A 20,511-nucleotide genomic window follows, 5' to 3' on the forward strand; every position below is an offset into this window, starting at 1 on the left:
CTCTTTTGTGATAGTTTTTTCACCATCAAGGATTTTGTTTTGATATGTGTTGTAGAGGCTACAACCACCCTCCAAAATTTTGGCCTACACCCAATTTTAGAGCCTCCCTTAAGAGTTTCACTTGATGATTGCACACACTCGGGTTCACTCCATGAGATCATGTGAGCCTTTGCACCCACCTTGCTTGATCATTTCACGCAAGTTTTTTCATTTTGATGTCAAAGTCATGCTTGCGACCATGTTCTGGTTATACTCAAAGTCTTCGCTTTGTTTGTACATGTTGCATTCGCTATGAAAACATTTGTCTCACTCCCACATGGAGTCACATTCATTGTCACGCAAGCATCATCACAGTTGACCAACGATCAATCACAAGTGTCGCACTTGTCACTTACACCATCAGTCATTCATGTTGAGCATATGTGTCTGGATGGTTTGATTCGTCTCATCGTCAAGTCATGTAAGTGTGTGTTTGCAAGATCACGTATGCATCTTTCGCTCGTTCACACACTTAGTCACTTTGTTGAAGTTCTAACGACTGGATTCCCCTCTGACATCTGGACCATCACCCCGCCATCGACTCGATCGACTGTCACCTAGAATAGCACAAAGCATCACGCAAGCCATCTCAAGTTTCATTGTCCACAAGCAAATCAATTAGTCTTCATGTTGGTCAACCGGAGAATTTGACCCGGCAGTCACCCCAAGCCTGACTCCTCTCAAAAATTGCACAAAGGCTGTAGACTTTGCCTGATCCGCTGAATAAGAAAATTGCACAAATAGGTCAAACATATGCCTAGTGCCTGTCCCTGTATCCCTCAGAAAATTGTGCAGTTTTTCCAAGGAGACCTCCCGACAGTCGATCGGCTGCTCACCCAGAAAATTGCGTAGTTTTCATGAGCAAGTCCTCTACTGCCCAGTAGTCTGCTCAGCTCATAAACTACGGAGATGTGATCAGCAAGCAGGCTCCCAGCATCAATGTAGTTTTTCCCTCCAACAGCTCTTGGCAACTGACTACCAGTTCCCTCCAAAAATTGTGCAGTTTTTACTACCAAGCTCCAACAACTGGTTGCTAGTTCCCCTTGGGAATTGTGCAGTTTTTTCTGCCAATGACCAAGTAGATGAATCCCAGTTCCCTCTAGGAATTACATATTTTTTTCTGCCAGCTCCCTCCAGGAAGTGCGTAGTTTTGGTTTCCAAGCTCCCACTGCCCACTCATTCGAGAAATTGCGCAGATTTTGCCTGCCCATCCTTCATGAAGCCCAGACTATTGCTCCCAAAAAATGCGCAGTTTCATCCTCCAGTTGAGACAAACCCCGCAGACAGTCACTATCGATCCAGATTTCCCATCTTAATCACCAAGTGACTCTTGCATAGTTTTCATCAGCAGTGCCCAGAGCCTCCATCCTGCCTTGCAACCTTGTTACCTCTCCCGGTCACCTACATCCGAAATGATCATGGATCATGGTAGACTAGGACATTTTTGGATTTGATGTCGTTTCATCATGAGTGACTACAGGTACATGTACACAAATGAACAAGGTGCAATGATGGATGGGATGAATGAAAGGAGCACATGCAAAAGGGCAAGTTCACTAATAGATGAATAGACGATGCATGCAAAGAGATATGATCGTGAACATATCATCATGCAAAGATATGTTTGCAAACAAATGGATGAGAAAACATGCAAGATGTACTTAAGGATGGATGGATAGATGAACATGCACCTTTCGCGAATGGATGAACCTGTCGAGCTTACCAACATACAAGCAAGGAGAAATGTGTATAAGAAACATCAAGTGAACCAATGACCATCAAAGACTCCACACACTTTTCCATACGGAGGTGAAGCTGGGACACCCCATGAGGACATCCGTCACCCAACAACATTGCAGCTCGATATGCACACCAACAACAACACGAATGTACCAGCATTGTCATGACTCATGTCATCCACATCCCTAATGTGGGCCATACTATCAGTCAATGTAATGTAACGTGGAAGTCCAAGAGACCCACTTATTGTATGAAGAGTCATGTAAAGTCGAAAAGTCATGGAATTCAAATAGTCATGAGGGTAGTTGAACAACCACAAGGGTCAACTTCAACCTTGGCTATAAATACCCCCTAATTTGTACATGCAAGGGATTTTTTTCACCTCAGCTCCTCCCACATAGCCTTGAGAGTCTATAATATTTTCTTTGAGGAGTAAGTAGTGGCTCCAATGCCCCACCCATGGGGTTAGTGATGTATGGTGTAACAATGTGTCTTGGAACTTTCTCTTAATTCAGAATCCTGCTAACAAGCCAACACATTTTCATGCATTTATTGAAACCATTGTAAGACTAATCTTGAACACTTGTAGTGCATGTTGCTTTAACCTGTGTTTAACACTTGAACTCATTCACTTGTTGTAATACATATCTATTAATGAAAATGTGTTGTATATGATGTTAACATTGTCCTTCCCGTGGCGGCTACCTTGCTAGACATTAGACATGCCTTTCACATAAAACTTGCTATAAAAATTGTTGCACTCACGCGACTCATCCGATGAGTGTTGTACGTGTTATCCTTCCTTGTGTGTTGTGACTGTCGCATCCGTGTGGACTATTCTTCCAGAAGTTGTACATGTCCTGTTATGTTGTGTGTTCCTAACATATTTGGGCCTTCCTCCCAACCAAATTGGGACTCACTCCCGCCCTCTCCTTCTACAGTGAAAGAATCATTGACATAAGTGACACTAGTAATCACCAGGCACACAAACCTCACTTCTCAAAGACAAATCTGACCACTCTCCTATGCTGAAAAGCAAAAGTTGAGGCAAATATTTAAGATAATGGCAACCGGGCTATCATTCCAGATGGGAATCCCACACCAAATGGCGTGAGGTCTAGTTATGACATCATACTGGGTTGATCCCTTGAATGTTGGCGAGTCCAGCATCGTCAAAATTTCTTGCACTAGAAGGAGGGCCAGATGACAAGCTGAGCCCGTACATCTGGGTTGAATCTCTTACCCAATGAATAATACACAATTCGTGCTCCCGGAGTGTTTCACTCATTTCTCCCTCAATCAATTATGAATCCTTGATGAGATTCTCGATCACTTGTCCTTGTTAAAGTTTGACGGTGAGGACAGAACATATGTAACTGAGCACATTTATGATTTTCTTTATTTCTGTGAATCTTATGAAATTGATAGTGATGAGCTTGTTTGTGTACTCTTATTCCTCACCCTTGAAGGTCGTGTTAATCTGTGGTTTCATACCCTACCACCTGCTCCCATCCATTCCCTTCTCACTTTTCTCAAGGAGCTCCATCAAGCCTTCGATGAGTGTGACCACCAAGATGTCTATGAAAGAATCTGTCACTTAAGAATGAAGCCTGGTGAATCAGTTGAGGACTTTGTTACCTGTTTCCTTCACCTATGTCATAGAATTCCTGAATGGTTTGTGGACCTTGACTTCATGAGCCAAGAGTTGAAACGCTTGGTTCATGTCTCCCAAAAAGGTGAACCTCCTAATTTTCCTTCTTCCTCGACTCTTGCAAATCACGAGAAACCTCATGTCTTAAAGAGGGTGCCCCCTCACGGAAACCACAAATCTAAGAAATTTGCATAGTGGGTACCCCCTCGCGGAAACCACAAATCTAAGAAATTTGCACAGTGGGTACCCCTTCGCAGTGGTTGCAAATCTGAGAAATGTGTGCAGCATGTTTCCAACCCATCTTCTCAGCTATCTCCCGCCCCAATAGAGGAAATTCCATAATGGTTTAGAAAGCATATGGAAAAAATCTCATCCCTCCATTCCGCAAGAGGACATCTTCATTCATAACCCAAGTCTTGAGTCTAATCTACATCTCTACCATCCTCCATCATCTACAAGCCATGACTCCTTGCACCATGACTCACTTGAGAAATCTGCTTCATAAGCTAGCTGCGCGCACTCTCTTGATTCTCGAGTTTCTGGTTCAAGTTGGAGTGATGTGCAAGGTAGTCTCATCATACAAATGAAGGACCAAGATGGTGAAGACATAATCAATTCCTCTCTAAACATTGAGCCTCCATTCTTGATCGATTCTCGGTCTGTGAATATTGGTGAAACATCATGTACAACCAATTCTTTTGATCAACCTCCATTCTTGGGTTGTCATCACTCCCACGTTTCTGTATGTTGTGATAAACGCCCAAGCACATCATATGATCTATTGTCATCTCATCTACACTCTAACTCAGATTTGGAATGCGCACCAATCAAAGTAGACATCCATATCGAAGCTTCCTCTACACCTCACTTTCCCATGTGTCCTATCATTCACAGTGCATCAACATGCATCAGAGATATTCCACGTTCTCTTGCTTCTTCATCCCATGAGTTATCTCCTCAATCGACACAAGGCAATGAGGTTTCCCACAATGAAAATAGTCTCAACACACAAGACTCTTCCCACTCATCATCATCTTGTGTGTTACATGAAGACAACTCTTCAAGTCAGCTTGCTGAAAATTTTGATGAAGCCTGTGACAAAGATGGCTGTCATCCTGAGAGAAGTTTTGAAATCAGTAACAACAACCATCCTTAAGCCATGCATGATTTGGTTCACATCTCAAAATGAAAATTTTCAATTTTGGAAAGTTCTGGGACGTGTCAGGGAGTCGAGGCACTTCAATATTTGTTGATGGTTATGTCAGGACCTCGCGACTCTGGTAAGCCCACCAAACCAAATCAGATCTCGTTTCTCATGCACAATCCATATATCTGCATGGTTTCACTCGACATGGATCCCCGTGTAAAGAATATTTACTATTATGGGTGTGATATTTCAAAATTTCAGATTTTTGCTAATGATCGAATCCACAAGTCCATTATAGCATGTCCATCTTCATGCACCTCTCTTACATCTAATTTGGGTTGGGAGTGTCCGTCCCTCATTCAATCATGGGACAACGAAGTTGATCATCTCAAAGATAATCTTTACTGTAATCATACTTATCGGATGTTCTCTCTTGTAATCAGCTCGTTGGTCTTTTTGCATATTTCACACATCAAATTTGCTTGCTCATCACTCTAGCAATCTCCCCGTGTGATGACGAGCGCACAACCTAACACGTGAATAAAGTTACTCTCATTTCACCACACCCGAACTGGTTTCACACATTCACAATGTTGGCATCCTTTCTACTTTTATGTGATTACCATGATTCATGCGTAGTTTTTCACCATTTTCAAGCGGGTGTTCTATCATGTCTAGCAAATAGCAAACTTGGTTCCCTCATTCAAAACGTTCGCACAATTTTTCAAAAATTTTCTTTGTTCGTGTCAAACTAGGAATCTGCCATATCGATCAACTAGTCTGATTTTTCTTCTACCTTGGGTGGTTGTCAGGCAATTGATCATTTTCCCAACATTACATCCAATGATAGTTGCCTCGCACACTATGATTTTCACTATGTAACATATTTATTCTTATATTTTTGTCAAGCAAGTGAGGCATCTCGGCCTACGCTGATGGCTATGGCAGGCCTCATTGTCTTGGCATGAATGATGAGAATGACAAGATCTATCTATCCGTATCAGATTCTTATAGTGATCCCCTCTCTCGAATCAGGAATCCATCCTCTCAAAGATCACAAATATTTCAAAACAACCATCACGAATTTTATGATCCAATCATTGAATGGCTGGAACAATCTTAATTGGTGAGTCGTGTTGCAGGTAACAAGCTTCAATCCTTCCTCGCACTCGCTAAGAAATTTGGTGCAGAAAAACACATACTCACAACAGGTCTCTGAGGTTTGTTGAAAAATGGTAGTCACCAAAGAGCTAAGTGAGTATGTTGGGTGGTTGTGACGCATTCTTCCACCAACAGGCGATACCTTCTCTCTCTTGTGCAATTTTTTCAAGTTTTTTCATTTTCTGTTGCACACTATTTTTTATCTATTTTAATCACTCGTATCTTTGTGACTACAGGTAAGGTACACCTACGGTGGCTTCACTGGAAATTTCATTTCATGTAACCCCAACCATTTAACGTACGAGTAGGAGTAGTGTTTTCTTTTTCGCTTGTCTTTTCTTTCTGGTTGGCATGTTTGTTTGCTTGCTGACATGGTTGCTTTATTCACTTGTTGTTGTTTTCACTTTGTTTTCTTTGCTTACTATTTTTGTTTCAGTTTTTTTGGTTTTATTAATACTTTACTATTTTTGTTTCCAGAAATAAGTGTTGCCAACTACTACGTTCTAGCTTTTGAATAGAGTACGTGGTTGAGATTTGAAGAGACTTGTGACACTGTAGCACTTGGCCAGTCTTGTGCTCGTCTTCTCTGTTCTTGTTTATAACCTTCGGCTGATGAAGTCTTGATGGAAAATATGAGCCGTGTGCAAGGGAAGTTTTGGTCCAACCATGAACTTGTGTCCACACTGGGAAGCCCCATGCCTACACTCAGCCTTCTACTCAGTGTGTTCAAGCTCATCCAACTAGTAGAAATGAAGAAGGGGAACATCTAAACGAGCAAACCTATGTTAGAGATCTTACATGCTTATCTAAAGGAACAAGCTCTTCTGCTCTCAATAAGTCAGGATCCCTCTTCTGCCCCAAAAATAAATAAGTTCCTATGCATAGTCCTCTTGAAAAAATACAAAGGTTGAAGAAGAGAAAGGCTTCCTGCATAGAGAGGTGAAGCATGAAACTCCACCGGGGAACTGACCAGGCTCGTTGGCAGTGAAGAAATGCATGTGTTCCTGCATGACTCCATTGGGGTACCGTCCAGGCCTGCTGGCAGTGGAGCAACACTAGAGATGAAAACTTATACTTTGAAAATCTTCAACCGTGAGCTAAACTACCCTTCCCAAATTCGAAACAGTGTGATCAAGCTAAACTTTTGATTGTGTTTGACTGAGTTGGAAAAATGTGAACCATGTATGTGCATGGGATAAGTGGGGAAGCCAAAGTAACCTACACAGTGATTCAATACTCCCCAATAGACCAAGGCCATGTCCTATCAATGAAGCAAAACAAAGAAGTTGGAGTTCTACCATTACGTTGCCAAGTGTTGTAGCGGCTACAACCACCCTCCAAAATTTTGGCCTGCACCCAATTTCGGAGCCTCACTTGAGAGTTTCATTTGATGACTGCACACACTTTATTTCACTCCGTGAGCTCGTGTGAGCCTTTGCCCCACCTTGCTTGATCATTTCACCCAAGTTTTTGCATGTTGATGTCAAAGTCATGCTTGCGACCATTTCTAGTTATACTCAAAGTCTTTGCTTCATGTGTACATGTTGTGTTCGCAATGAACACATCTGTCGCACTCACACACAGAGTCACATTCACTACCGTGCAAGCATCATCACGGTCAACTAATGATCAATCACAAATGTTTCACTTGTCGCTTACATCATTGGTCAGTCATGTTGAGCATGTATGTCTGGATGGCTTGAGTCGTCTCATCGTCAAGTCATGTAAGTGTGTGTTTTCAAGATCACATATGCATCTTTCGCTCGTTCACACACTTAGTCACTTTGTTGAAGTTCTAACGACCAGATTCCCATCTGATAGTTGGACCATCACCACACCATCGAGTCGACTGACTATCACCTAGAACAACGTAGAAGAACTAAGCAAGCCATCCCAAGTTGCACTATCTGCAAGAAAACCAATCAGCCTTCATGCTGGTCAACCAAAGAGTTTGACCCAACAACCATCGCGGGACTGGGTCCCCTCAAAAATTACGCAGAGGCTACAAACCTTGCCCACTCCGCTGACTGAGAAAATTGTGTAGACGGGCCTGACAGAAACCCAGTGCCCATCCCTGTCTCCCTTAGAAAATTGCGCAGTTTTTCCAACCAGACCTCCCAACAGTCTATCAGCTACTCACCCAGAAAATTGCGTAATTTTCATGAGCAAGTCCTCTGCTACCCAGTAGTCCACTTAGCTCAGAAAATGCACAGAGGTGATCAGCAAGCCAGCCTCCCAGCATCAACGCAGTTTTTCCCACCAGCAACTCCTGTCAGTTGACTGCCAATTCCCTCCAGTAATTGCGTAGTTTTTTCTGCCAAGCTCCAGTAGCTGACTACTAGTTCCCCTTAGGAATTGCATAGTTTTTCTACCAGTGACCCAGCAACTGACTGCCAGTTCCCTCCAGGAATTGTGCAGTTTTAGCTTCCAAGCTCCCACTGCTCGCTTGTTCTGGAAATTGTGGAGATTTTTCCTGCCCAGCCTTCCTGTAGCCCACACTGTTCCTCCCAAAAATTGCATAGTTTTTTTCCTCCAGTTGAGCCAGACCCCGTGGACAGTCACTGTCGATCTGGATTTCCCATCTTCATCACCTAGTGACTCTTGTGTAGTTTTCATCAGCAGTGCCCAAAGCCTCCATCCTGCCTCGCAACCTTGTTACCTCTCCCGGTCACCTGCATCCGAAATGATCATGCATCATGGTAGACTAGGAGGTTTTTGGATTTGATGTCGTCTTGTCATGAGTGACTATAGGTACAGGTACACAAATGAACATGGCGCGACGATGGATGGGATGAACAAAGGGAGCACATGCAGAAGGATAGGTTCACCAACAGACGAACAGACAATGCATGCAAAGAGATATGCTCATGAACGGATGATCATGCAAAGATATGTTCACGGACGGACGGAAGAGCAAACATGCAAGACGTACTCATGGACGAATGAATGGACGAACATGCACCTTTCGCGAATTAATGAACATGTCGATCTTACCAACATACAAGCAAGGAGCAATGTGTATAAGCAACATCAAGTGAACCAATGACCATTGAAGACTTTGTGCACTATTCAATGGACAGGTGAAGCTGGGACACTCCATGAGGACATCCATCACCCAGCAACACTGCAGCTCAACATGCACACCAGTGGGAGCACAAATGTACCAGCACTGTCATGTTGAGTCATGTTGTCCACATATCTATTGTGGGCCATACTGTCAATCAATTTAATGTAACGTGGAAGTCCAAGAGACCCACTTATTGTATGAAGAGTCATGTAAAGTCGAAAAGTCATGGAAGTCAAACAGTCATGAGGGTAGTTGAACAACCACAAGGGTCAGTTTCACCCTTGGCTATAAATACCCCCTCATTTGTACATGCAAGGGACTTTTTTCACCTCAGCTCCTCCCACATAGCCTTGAGAGTCCATAATATTTTCTTTGAGGAGTAAGTAGTGGCTCCAATGCCCCACCCATGGGGTTAGTGATGTATGGTGTAACAATGTGTCTTGGAACTTTCACTTAATTCAAAAGCCTGCTAATAGGCCAGCACGTTTTCACACATGTATTATAACTGTTGTAAGACTAATCTTGAACACTTGTAATGCATGTTTCTTTAACCCGTGTTTAACACTTGAACTCATTCACTTGTTGTAATACATATCTATTAATGAAAATGTGTTGTATATGTTGTTAACGTTGTCCTGCCCGTGGTGGCTACCTCCCTAGACATCAGACAGACCTTTCACATAAAACTTGCTATAACAACCATTGCACTCATGTGAACTCATCCACTGAGTGTTGTACATGTTATCCTTGTGTGTTGTGACTACCGCATCCATGTGGACTATTCTTCCAGAAGCTGTGCATGTCCTATTGTGTTGTGTGTTCCTAACAGATTTGGGGCTTCCTCCCAACCAACTTGGGACTCACTCTCACCCTCTTCGTCTATAGTGAAAGAACCATTGACACAAGTGACACTAGAAATCACCAGGCATGCAAACCTCACTTCTCGAAGACAAAGTTGACCACTCTCCTATGATGACAAGTAAGAGTTGAGGAAAATCATTAAGATAATGGCAGTTGGGTTGTCATACCGGATGGGACTCCCACACCAAACGGTGTGATGTCTAGTTGGGACTTTATACCGGGGTGATCCCCTGAATGTTGGAGGGTCCAACACCGTCAACAATATGTTAGGGTTAGTGGGAAATTTTTGGGACATTTTTAAAATATATTTTTTTAATGTAAAAGATACACAACATCCTATAAACATTTCTATGGTGGTTTCTGGTTTACATAAATGCGCTCCAAACCCACCAGAAACCAATTTCAGGGATCTATAGAACAAAAGACTACTAAATTGAAAAGTTTTCTGTTTTTCATCAAATATTTGGAATTAGAACTTTTATTGATACAATGTTGAGCTATATATGTGGAGCTTTATAAGTGGAAAGGACACATCAGATGTTTAACTGTCTGATCAAGGTAATAGCTGTACTGTAAATAAATGAATAAGCATACATGTATACACATTTGTGTTGTTGACAGGTGAACGCCTAAAAAAAAAACGTTGTTGTTGGTTGGTTCATATAAACTCTCGTAATTTTGAGTAATTTGACTTAAAATGAGACACATTGGTACTATTTTAGAGAAACTTGTTGATTAAATATTTGGGAATAAATACCCTTGAGTGTTCTCTGTGCAAAGAATTTAGATTTCAGTAGGTGTATCCTATGCACTATTTCAGTCATTCTGGGTCTGAATCTAGTTGCATTAGGTGATATGTGGAGGCACAAGGTGCCATAATGAGCATTATTTATGTTCTTCCTTTCATGGTAAACCTTGCTTTCCATGTAACTAGGACTTAAAATCACAAAATGTAGACTGAGGGATGAGGTGTAGCAAAATACCCAAGGTAATGCACCACAGGTGCCGAAGATAGATATATTCCTTAGCATGTTAAGGAAGAGGCTTGCAGATGTTGCTTGTCACAACCTAATGAAAGCTTGTAATAAGAGGTGCATTCACTTTAATGACTTAGCCAATACTAGCCAGGTAAATGTAATAACTACTTAGAAGCAATCCCATTGTAATAACTACCTAGAAGTAATCCCATTGTAATAACTACCTAGAATTAATCCCATTGTAATAACTAGCTAGAAGTAATCCCATTGATTCCCTTTATGGAGGAACATAGTTAAAGAATATTACAATTTTGTAACTCTAGCAAATTACAGTTTTACAAGGAAACAAATGATGTTTTTGGTTTTAAATTTGAAATAAAATATGAAATAATATGACAAGTAGAGTTCTAAATCCTCCTTACCAATTGGTTTTTGGAACAGGTGATGCTCTGAAACATGTTCATTACATGAAAACCCTTGGAAGGCTTGAGGAAATCCATGGCCATGACCAGAATAACTCTTTGATTGTGGATGTTGGTGTGATTTCTTAGCATAAATAAAGTCCATGAAATCAACATTGAAGTTCTTTGATGTTGAGACAAGAAAGCCCACGCACTAAGGACAACAGTGCCATATCTGTGCACCTTCTCTAAACTAAATGAAACAAAGGAAAGATCTGAGGAGGTGAAAGCTTAAAGAACAATGTGTAGAACAAAAGATAGGCTAACATCTAACCGATAACATATTAGACCATGCAAAAGTGTTGACACATATGTTGAACATGTGTTTATACATGCCATAGGTGTTTACATTTTTACAAAGGAGTATACTATATTATGGAAAGTGGTTTCTGTAGAAATTTCCACTGTAGATCACCTGATAATGCAATATACTAAAGCAAAATACTTGATCCACTTCTACAAACAAACTTGCGGAAGCTTAATCGATTTTGAGCAAGATCAAATAGAACACATATAACAGAGAATGAGAAATCAATCACACATGAACATAGAAGAATACTCTGGGGAAAGCCTCAGCTAAAAACCTCGCTATCTGTATTATCATACAAGTGGAAATATCTCTGGATTACACAAAGCTTTAACTCACAAGCTATCAATCTCTCAGTACAATCCCTCAATACTGCTCATAGACATAATAGACACAACATATGCCCTCCTTCAGTCCTCCAAGCCTCCTATTTCCTTGCGCGGTTTCTCCTGGGTCCTCCGACTACCACCTGTGTGAATTCACCTCTCACATAACTTACAAAACTCAGAAGTAACTGCGCAATCCCCAAGGAATGAATTCCTTCTGCATGCAAGAGATATCCTCAATGGAATATTCCTGCAACTGATAGTACACTGTCCCATCTTCTGATCTCAACTAGGTCTCTGTCTAAACTGACATGCATGAGTTATTTATGAGAGAATATTTAGTTATCTGAAGTGCAATGGTTACATGCATGCATGCATTAACTAACTGAACTCACAATCAGTTCCACAAATTGTTGGAACTAATCTAACTGGACTTAACTCAGTTAACTGAGCTAACTAATTACAACTCAAAGTACAACTCATCCTGATCACTTTAATTAAGGGATAACTTCCTCAATCATATGGAAAACTATTGCATGTCTTCACATAGACTTCATGTTTGATTTTCTCCAACTAATTAACTCAATATGAATTAATTAATTATTTTTCAAATAACTGCTAAGATCAAATTCGAATTTTAATTCTCAATTTTAGTTCAGGGACTAACTAAAATTGGAATGTATCTCGAAATGCTATTTATAGCAATTCTATTTTTAGCACTTCTATATTTAGCATTTCTTGTTGCTATTTTCAACACTTTCTTAACATAAAAAGTTTCAGAATTAATGCTAAGTCGATGGTAGCATTAGTTCAGTTGAAGCTAAAATTGGCTCAATTATTTATATTTATCCTAATTTTTTCCTTGGTATGAGACCAAAAAAGAAGATTTCACTGGTTGGTAAAAGAAAAAGGGTCGATGGTATATGAATATTTCACTGGTTACATTGAGCAGAAACCACAAGTCATTGAGGAATGGATGGGTCAAAGTTTTGAATAGAATCCAAAAGCCAGGGAGGAGTGGATGTGTGGGAGTATTGAGCACAATTCAAAAATCAAGGAGGAGTGGAACAGTGCAATTTGAACAGAAACCACAAATCAAGGAGTGGAGAGGTGGGAGTTTTCATTTTACCTAGAAATCTGGTTCAATAAATCTTGATGAGGAAGTGATTGAGAAATCTAACCTGAATGATATTACATACTAGAATAGTGATTTATATACAAAAGACAACCCTGATTACTACAATAAAGGAAGGCACTTGCATTCTATTATAGGTTGTGCAAGATACTTAAATGTAGTTGGTCCACATGTGCCATGTTGGCCAAACGATGATGAAGCAGTGACATTCAAATAAGTATCGCAGTACCAAGATCTAGCATCAGTAGAAGCTACTCATCACGATGGTATTTTGTTAGTACCTTTTCGAAAGTACCATAGGATTTCATTGGCTTGGATGGTTCTACAAGGGACAACCAACATACACTGTGCTGGTGGTATTCTTGCAGATGATCAGGGGCTTGGGAAGACTATCTCAGTGATTGCTTTAATTTTGAAGGAGAGGCCTCCTAACAGATCTCTTCAGGAAGATTCAAATCAAGTAAAGGTTGAAACATCTGTTGTAAATCTAGATGAAGATGATGTAGTATCAACATGTTTGCAAAGAAATACATAAAATAATGGTGCAAATGATATTGCTTTGGAGGAATACATTAAGTGGAAAGAAAACACATTTTCTATGAAGAAAGGTCGACCATCTACCAGTACTTTGGTTGTGTGTCCAACAAGTGTTCTTAAGCAATGGGCACAGGAAATCTGTGACAAGGTTACCACAAAAGCCAATTTGTTTCTCCATGTCTATCATGGAAGCAATAGGACAAAGGACCCTGATAAGCTGGCAAAGCATGAAATTGTTTTGACTACTTATTCCATCGTAAGTATTGAGGTTCCAAAATAGGATCTTGGAGACAATTATGAAGAAGTTGAAATAAATCTTGATGATTATGGTCTAATTGACTCTTTTATTCTTAAAAAGAAAAATAAGATGTCAAAGACTGTTAAGAAGACAAAGAGTAGAAAGGGGGAAAAATACTCCTCAAGTGAACCTATTCCTCACCCTCTTGCAAGAGTGGGTTGGTTTAGGGTGGTTCTATATGAAGCTCATAGTATTAAGAATCATAGGATCCAAGTTGCTAGAGCATGTTGGGGTTGGGGTTTACGAGCTAAACGAAAGCAGTGTCTCTATGGGACACCAATCCAAAATTATATTGATGATATTTTCACCTACTTTAGGTTTCTTAAATATGATCCATATTTTGTTTATAATTCTTTCACTTCCAAAATAATGTTACTGTTTTCCAGAAATCCAATTTCAAGATACCAGAAGCTCTATGTTGTCCTTAAAATAGTAATGCTTCGGTGTACAAAAGGTACTACCATTGATGGGACACCTATTATTACATTACCTCCTAAAACAATTACCTTGCATAGGGTTGAATTCTCTTCGGAAGAACGTGACTTTTATCACTTGCTTGAAGCTCATTCACAAGCTCAATTCAAGGTCTATGTTGCTGCAGGAACTATGAAAAATAACTATGTGAATATATTATTGATGTTGTTACGTCTTCGTCAAGCATGTGATCATCCTCTTCTTGTTAAAAGTTACTTATCCATTTCTACTTGGAGATCTTCTGTAGAAGCAGTAAGGAAGCTACCCAGGGAAAAACAAATTGATTTGATAAATCATTTGGAAGGTTCATTGGCTCTTTGTGGCCTCTATAATGATGCCCCTGAAGAAGCCATTTTCACCATCTGTGGTCATCTATTTTGCAATCAGTGCATATTAGATCACCTTACTCAGTCAGACAATAGCATTTTCCGTACTCAAGGCTACAAAAGGCATCTGAAGAAAGATTTCATGTTTTTTCTAACTGCCTTAAAGCATTGGACTTCTGATGATACTGTCAATGATGAGATCTCTGTAAGTTTAGGAGTCAGTGAAATGGATTTGAAACTTGAAAATCCAAATTTTCATTCTTCAAAGATCAAAGTTGCGATAGAAACTCTCCAAGCCCTCCCGAAATTATGTACAAGTGCCTCTAGCAACAGTTATGTCAATAATATCAATGAAGATTACGCTGGAATGCCTGATAGTTGTAATAGTAATCAACATGCAAATACAAGTCTAAAACAATAGATATATAGACAACATAGAAAGCATAGTTTTCTCCCTATTGTCGAGTATGCTATATTTTCTTGAGGTTCCAATTAAAAAATTGTGCATACAACATAGAAGTTTGGATGGAACTATGTTTGTAATAGCACAGGATAAAGTTGTGAATGATTTCAAGACACTCCCTAAGGTAATTGTTATGACAATGTCCCTGAAAGTTGCAAGTCTTGGTCTCAACATGGTTGCTGCATTTTATGTTGTCCTACTTGATCTTTGGTGGAATCCAACAACTAAGGCCCAACCTATTGATAAATCGCATTGAATTGTACAAATGTGTCATGTAATGGTTTCCTGATTTACAGTTAAATATACTGTGGAAGATTGTATTTTAGCACTCAAGTAATGGAAGCGAGAAATGCTCGCATTAGCATTTAGGGAGGATGGAGTTGGTGGTCGTCAAATATGCCTTACAGAGGAGGATTTGATATATCTATTTATGGTTTGAGAAAATTGGTCTTAGTTTAAGAAAGGAAACGTGACTGAGGAGTTACAAAAAAATAAGCAAAGCTACAAGTTTTGAGATAGTTTTGGGATTTCATGGGAACAAGTTATACATGAAAGTGAATTTCCATTGCATTTCTCCTCTCAAAGGTTGCTCGAAGGTGCTTAACACAAGACTTGTTGTAATGATAAAAAAAATTCTTCGTCCATTAGACAACTTCCCACATAAGTACTTCGAAATAACATCATGGACTATAACAATATCTTACAATGGCCTTTAACTATCAAAATTAATTTTTTATTTTCTCTTTTTTCTTTTTTCTTTTTTCTATACGAACTCTGTGTGCCTTGCAGGTCTCGTACTGTGTGAGAAAGAGTGAGAATATCATAGAATATTTGGTTATTTCACTCCTTGCAAAATATCTACATAATTTTTTGAAGTAATTTCTACTTATAAATCATACATTTTTGAAGTAAAGTCTACTTATTTTCATAATTTAATGTGTTTCACCGATCCAAAAATATATAACAATTAAATGGAACAAGAGCTTACTAATGGTGACATCATTATCGGGTTATGGAGCATCTTTCCTATTCCCTTGGAGTCGAGTAAGGTGGAGAGGATTCTCGTGATGTCTCTAGCAACCACAATGTTGGCCTTATGAGCATCTGAGTCTTTCATTTGGGTTTTCTTCTCTTAATCCTTTATTATGATAAGTGGCCTCTCAAACTCATCAAATTCCAATGCTATGCCTACAAACAGTAACAAAATGCAACAAAGATATTAAATCCTAAACATACAAGTGTGATGCAAAAAAACAATGGATATTGAACTAGAGACCCGAGCTATGCATACTCGTCTATGTTTAGAAGACTGAAATTGAGGGAAAATGCAGTGAAGTTAAAAATGAAACATACCTTGTCACCATCAATGGACTGAAGATCAGATGGGGGTTCAATACTAGGTTTTCTACTTTTAAAACCCCCATTCACAAGTCTCTAAAATCTCGTTTTCACTCCCACCTATGAAAAGTGAAACACTACCCGTTCTAGAATGTAAACAAGGATGTGGTTGGGAGGGGTTTTGTAAAGAAAAATTAGTGCTTAATTTTTTAAAATATGCCAAATTTTTCCTACCTGAATAATAATAAATATTCACTTAAATACATTATTTTATTTTTAGTTTCATACTAAGTTTTTAGTTTCATTTGAGAAACTAGAGCCCTCATGCATGTTTTTGGTGGAGTTTGAAAGAATTTATGGTATATTTGGTGTATTTATCATCATAATTTTAATCTAATTTTAAGATTACAATTTTTATGTAATAATTTTGTCGTTAAAGTTTATGGGGGTAGATATATTATATTTTTGGAATCTAATTTTAGGATTAGCATTTTTATGTAATAATTATGTTGTTAAAGTTTATGGAGGTAGATATATTATATTTTTGGAATTTGAATGTTATTTTGTTGTTAAAGTTTATGGAGATAGACATATTGTATTTTTGGAATTTGAATGTTATTAGAAGGAAACACATTGGTTGTATTGAAAATATTTAAGTGTTCTTGCCTATTAGGTGGGTGCCAACAAAAGAGAGTCTATAGTAAGGATTTAATAATTAAAAACAAGTTAAATATATTCAAATTGTTGTGTGAAAGGGTTTGTAAGACCCTACATTTTTATCTTAAGAAAATGGAGTACTCTCAAAGTCACTCACATAGTTTAGGTTGTCATAAGAAAAGTAGGTGTTTTTCCTTAAGATGTAAACATTTCATTTTAAGCAGTGTGATAATGTGGTTTCAGTGAGGCATTAAAAGATGGAACAAGCACGCACATTTGGGATGCTAGTGTTATGTTCTACTTGAGGCATGGTTGCACGTCCAAAATTCTCTAACAAGGGTTGAATAAGTGGAATAGTTATAGGGGTTGCGGGATTGTGGTCACACTTAGAGGTGTAGACAAGCAAGTTATGCACCATGAGAAGTTGTGAAGCTAACTTAAGACATTTGACAAGTTGCGGGAAGGAAACTTGGAAGTGGTACTAAGTGAACATTCCTTGATTTAAGCTAATACCCTCTCCTTGCACTACCACTTTGCAAGGTGAATAAGAAATTTGAAGTATATGTGCAACACACTAAAGAAGTTGACAAGGTTGTTGCAACATATATAGGTAGTTTTTCGTGTTGCAAAAGGTGTTGGAACTTGGAAGGTGACCATTAGAGTAGCTTTCTCTTGGATTGCTAAGGAGGTGTAAGAATTTGATAAGGAGTGAAGTACAAAAATCTAAAAAATAGGCCATATTGGGTTAGGATATTACTATTTTTGGACATCCAATGTTGAAGGTGCATTTTATGGATGTGTAGTCTAAGCGCCTTGGTTCTGGGCCACATCTTATGAGTATATTGTACTTTTGTTGTGTGTTAGTTGTGTTAGTGCATTATGTTTGATGAGCACTAGCTAGAATGTGTTCCATGAAGGCAAAAATCCCATAAGTTTTAGATGGCTTCACTGTTTTGCATTGTAAGGTGTCTTATGCCCTAGTTTTGAGGAGACAGTTAGAACCATATTAGAGTGTGATGGGTTGTACCATGGAATTTGGTCCACTTGCATGGGTTGAGGTGTAAAGGTACCCCATGATTTGATGAAAATGATTCCAATGATTATCTATATAGAGTTTTTATGATATAAGATTAATGATTTTTCGTTTGGGAATGGAAGAGGGAGATAAGAAACGAGAGACATTGAAGTTTGTTGTAAATCAATCAAAACAAAGGAAAAATGTCTCCTATTATCAATTCTTCAAGTTTCTTCTTCAATAGAACTAAATTTTAGTTGGAGATAGGGAGTTTACCTCTCAAAAGCATTGATTGGGTACTCTAGAATTCCAAGACCTAACATATTCAAACTATTCCATTAGATAGATTTGTCCTGGGCAAATGTTGCGAATGCTAAGATGAAAATATCCCATTTATAATGTGGGTTTTAAACCTTCCTTTTGAGAATGCTAAAATCAAGGTCATAATCTTGAAAGGAGGTCCTTGATTTTACCAAAACCAAATGCCAAGGCTTAATCGATGGTGTGATTATTTATATTTGAGTTTGGCCTTGAATGTTGAGATCTATCTTTGGGTCTAGTTATCACTATGTTTTTCCACTTATGCGTTGAGAAGGTATTAAGGGCTATAGAGGATAAGACGCTTGTTTTCCAATACCCTTCCCTTGAAACCATGTAAAGATATGATGTGCCCCAATTTTTTGCCATAATATTTCAACCACAAGATCTTCCTATGATGATGCCCTTAAAGGGAGGGTTTGTAAAGGAAGTGGAAAAAAAGTCATGTTGAGTCAAAGGACGGGCATAGATTGCAGGTGTCTCTAGAGGACTTGACAAAGGTGAAGGGGGATGGAGTTTACCTCCTACCATAACGCCTTCTATTCAACAATTCTAGGTGCTAAAGGGCACTAAATTTAAGGTTCATAGGTGAAAGCTCACGAAGATCTTAAAAATGAGAAGGTAGGTGTGATTTATGTAGGATTGATTCTTCAATTGTTGACTTTTTGGGTGAGAATTCCTAGTAAATGGAAAAAATTGAAGCCCTACCACTTATAGATTACGTATATTATGAGAAAATGTTTCCTAATATTCAAAGAGTCTCTCCAACTTTTGTCCATGAGATCCATGGTAACTATGTTAAAGTGTCGATAACTTGTGTTAAGATATCATCTTTGATTCAGGGCACCTATACTTCTTCAACTAGTGGTAAGAGTAGGCAAGGTTGTTCATTTACAAGGTTTCCATTAATCAAGTATTCTCCCTCTCTTCACAACTCTTAGATGAGGAGTATGCATAATGGATTTATTATTGTAAAAAATTGAAAATATTGGATTATCTTGAAGTTGAATCGCTTGAAGTGGTTTCCTCAACCTACAAATATTTAAAGGAACTATGTGTTTTTCAATTAGACCGTTCTCGTCAAGGAGCTACAAAAGAGGAAGGCCTTATGGTTATTTTTAAGGGGTTGTCCTAGACTCACTTATGTACTAACTTCTTTTTTCAAATGACAAATGAAACTTTGGTTATTGTTGCAAGAAACTAAATTTATCTCTCCTCTCTTATTTATAATGTGTATTATTGATCCCATAATAGTAGATCATGTGATAAGAAACCTCTGCTTGAAGGGTTTGGATCAATGGCATGTCAATATATAAAATATGTTGCTTAGTTGTTTTATGGTTGCGGTTGGACATGAGTCTTGACTTGGTAACTTGTAACTTGTTAAGTGGGATAAGATGAAATTGGACATGAGTAGCCTAAGATGAGTTATAGTCAATTCTTAGGTGAACACGACATAGTCTAGCTGCAGTAATCATAACTTGGTCAAGTTGTTGTAGTCGAGGCAAGACTTGGTTGGGTTCCCAAGTCCCAAAAAAAGTAAGGGTAGTTATGGATGCATGATAGCTAAGGAGTGTCGAGGAATGAAAATGTGTGCTAACACATGTCGGACAATGTCAATGCATGTGTAGGAGACTTAGGGAGTGCCAGAACATCAAAAGGTTGAACTAGGTCAAAATACATGGAAATGAACGAATAAGAGTGTGATCCAAGGAGTGTCAACGAATTCTAGGTGTCTTAAGGATAAAGTGTGTTAAGAGAAGGTCATAATGGGACTTGTAGGAGGCAAGCCTATGGTTACAATAAGGGGCTAGAAAAAAGTAGTTTCAGACAAAGTGAGACTTTGGGTTGCACACAAAATTGTTTTTCCAATGACTTGGTTGGGTTTCCAAATCGCAAAAAGAGTAAGGCTATATATGAGGGCATGATAGGTAGGGAGTGCCAAGTTGTGCCAAGGAATTCCAAGATGTGCCAAGTGCTAGGGTATGCTGCGAACACGTGTTAGGGAGTGTGAGGGCCAAGTGTCAGGGAAACACAAGGGAGCACTAGTTTCAAAAGCATGGAAATGAAGTATCAGTGAGTTCCAGGTGTATTAAGAAGGGAGTGACAAGGTATGCTAAGCATTTCCAAGGCATGATAGAGTGCTAGGGAAGCATACCAATATGTGCTAATGCATGCTAAGGAGTGTTAGGGAGTGTCCGGGAAACACAAGG

The 20,511-nt window shown here is 39.0% G+C and overlaps 1 pseudogene; it reads left to right on the plus strand.

Moving 5' to 3' along the window:
• LOC149139432 (helicase-like transcription factor CHR28) overlaps positions 1 to 15,409 on the plus strand; it is a 118,182-nt pseudogene extending 102,773 nt beyond the window's left edge.
• The last annotated feature ends 5,102 nt before the right edge of the window (positions 15,410 to 20,511 follow it).

Source organism: Pinus tabuliformis, chromosome X, assembly GCF_031772625.1.
Source record: "Pinus tabuliformis cultivar Carrire ecotype Pingquan chromosome X, CPIR1, whole genome shotgun sequence".
In the NCBI taxonomy this organism is placed as follows: Eukaryota; Viridiplantae; Streptophyta; class Pinopsida; order Pinales; family Pinaceae; genus Pinus; species Pinus tabuliformis.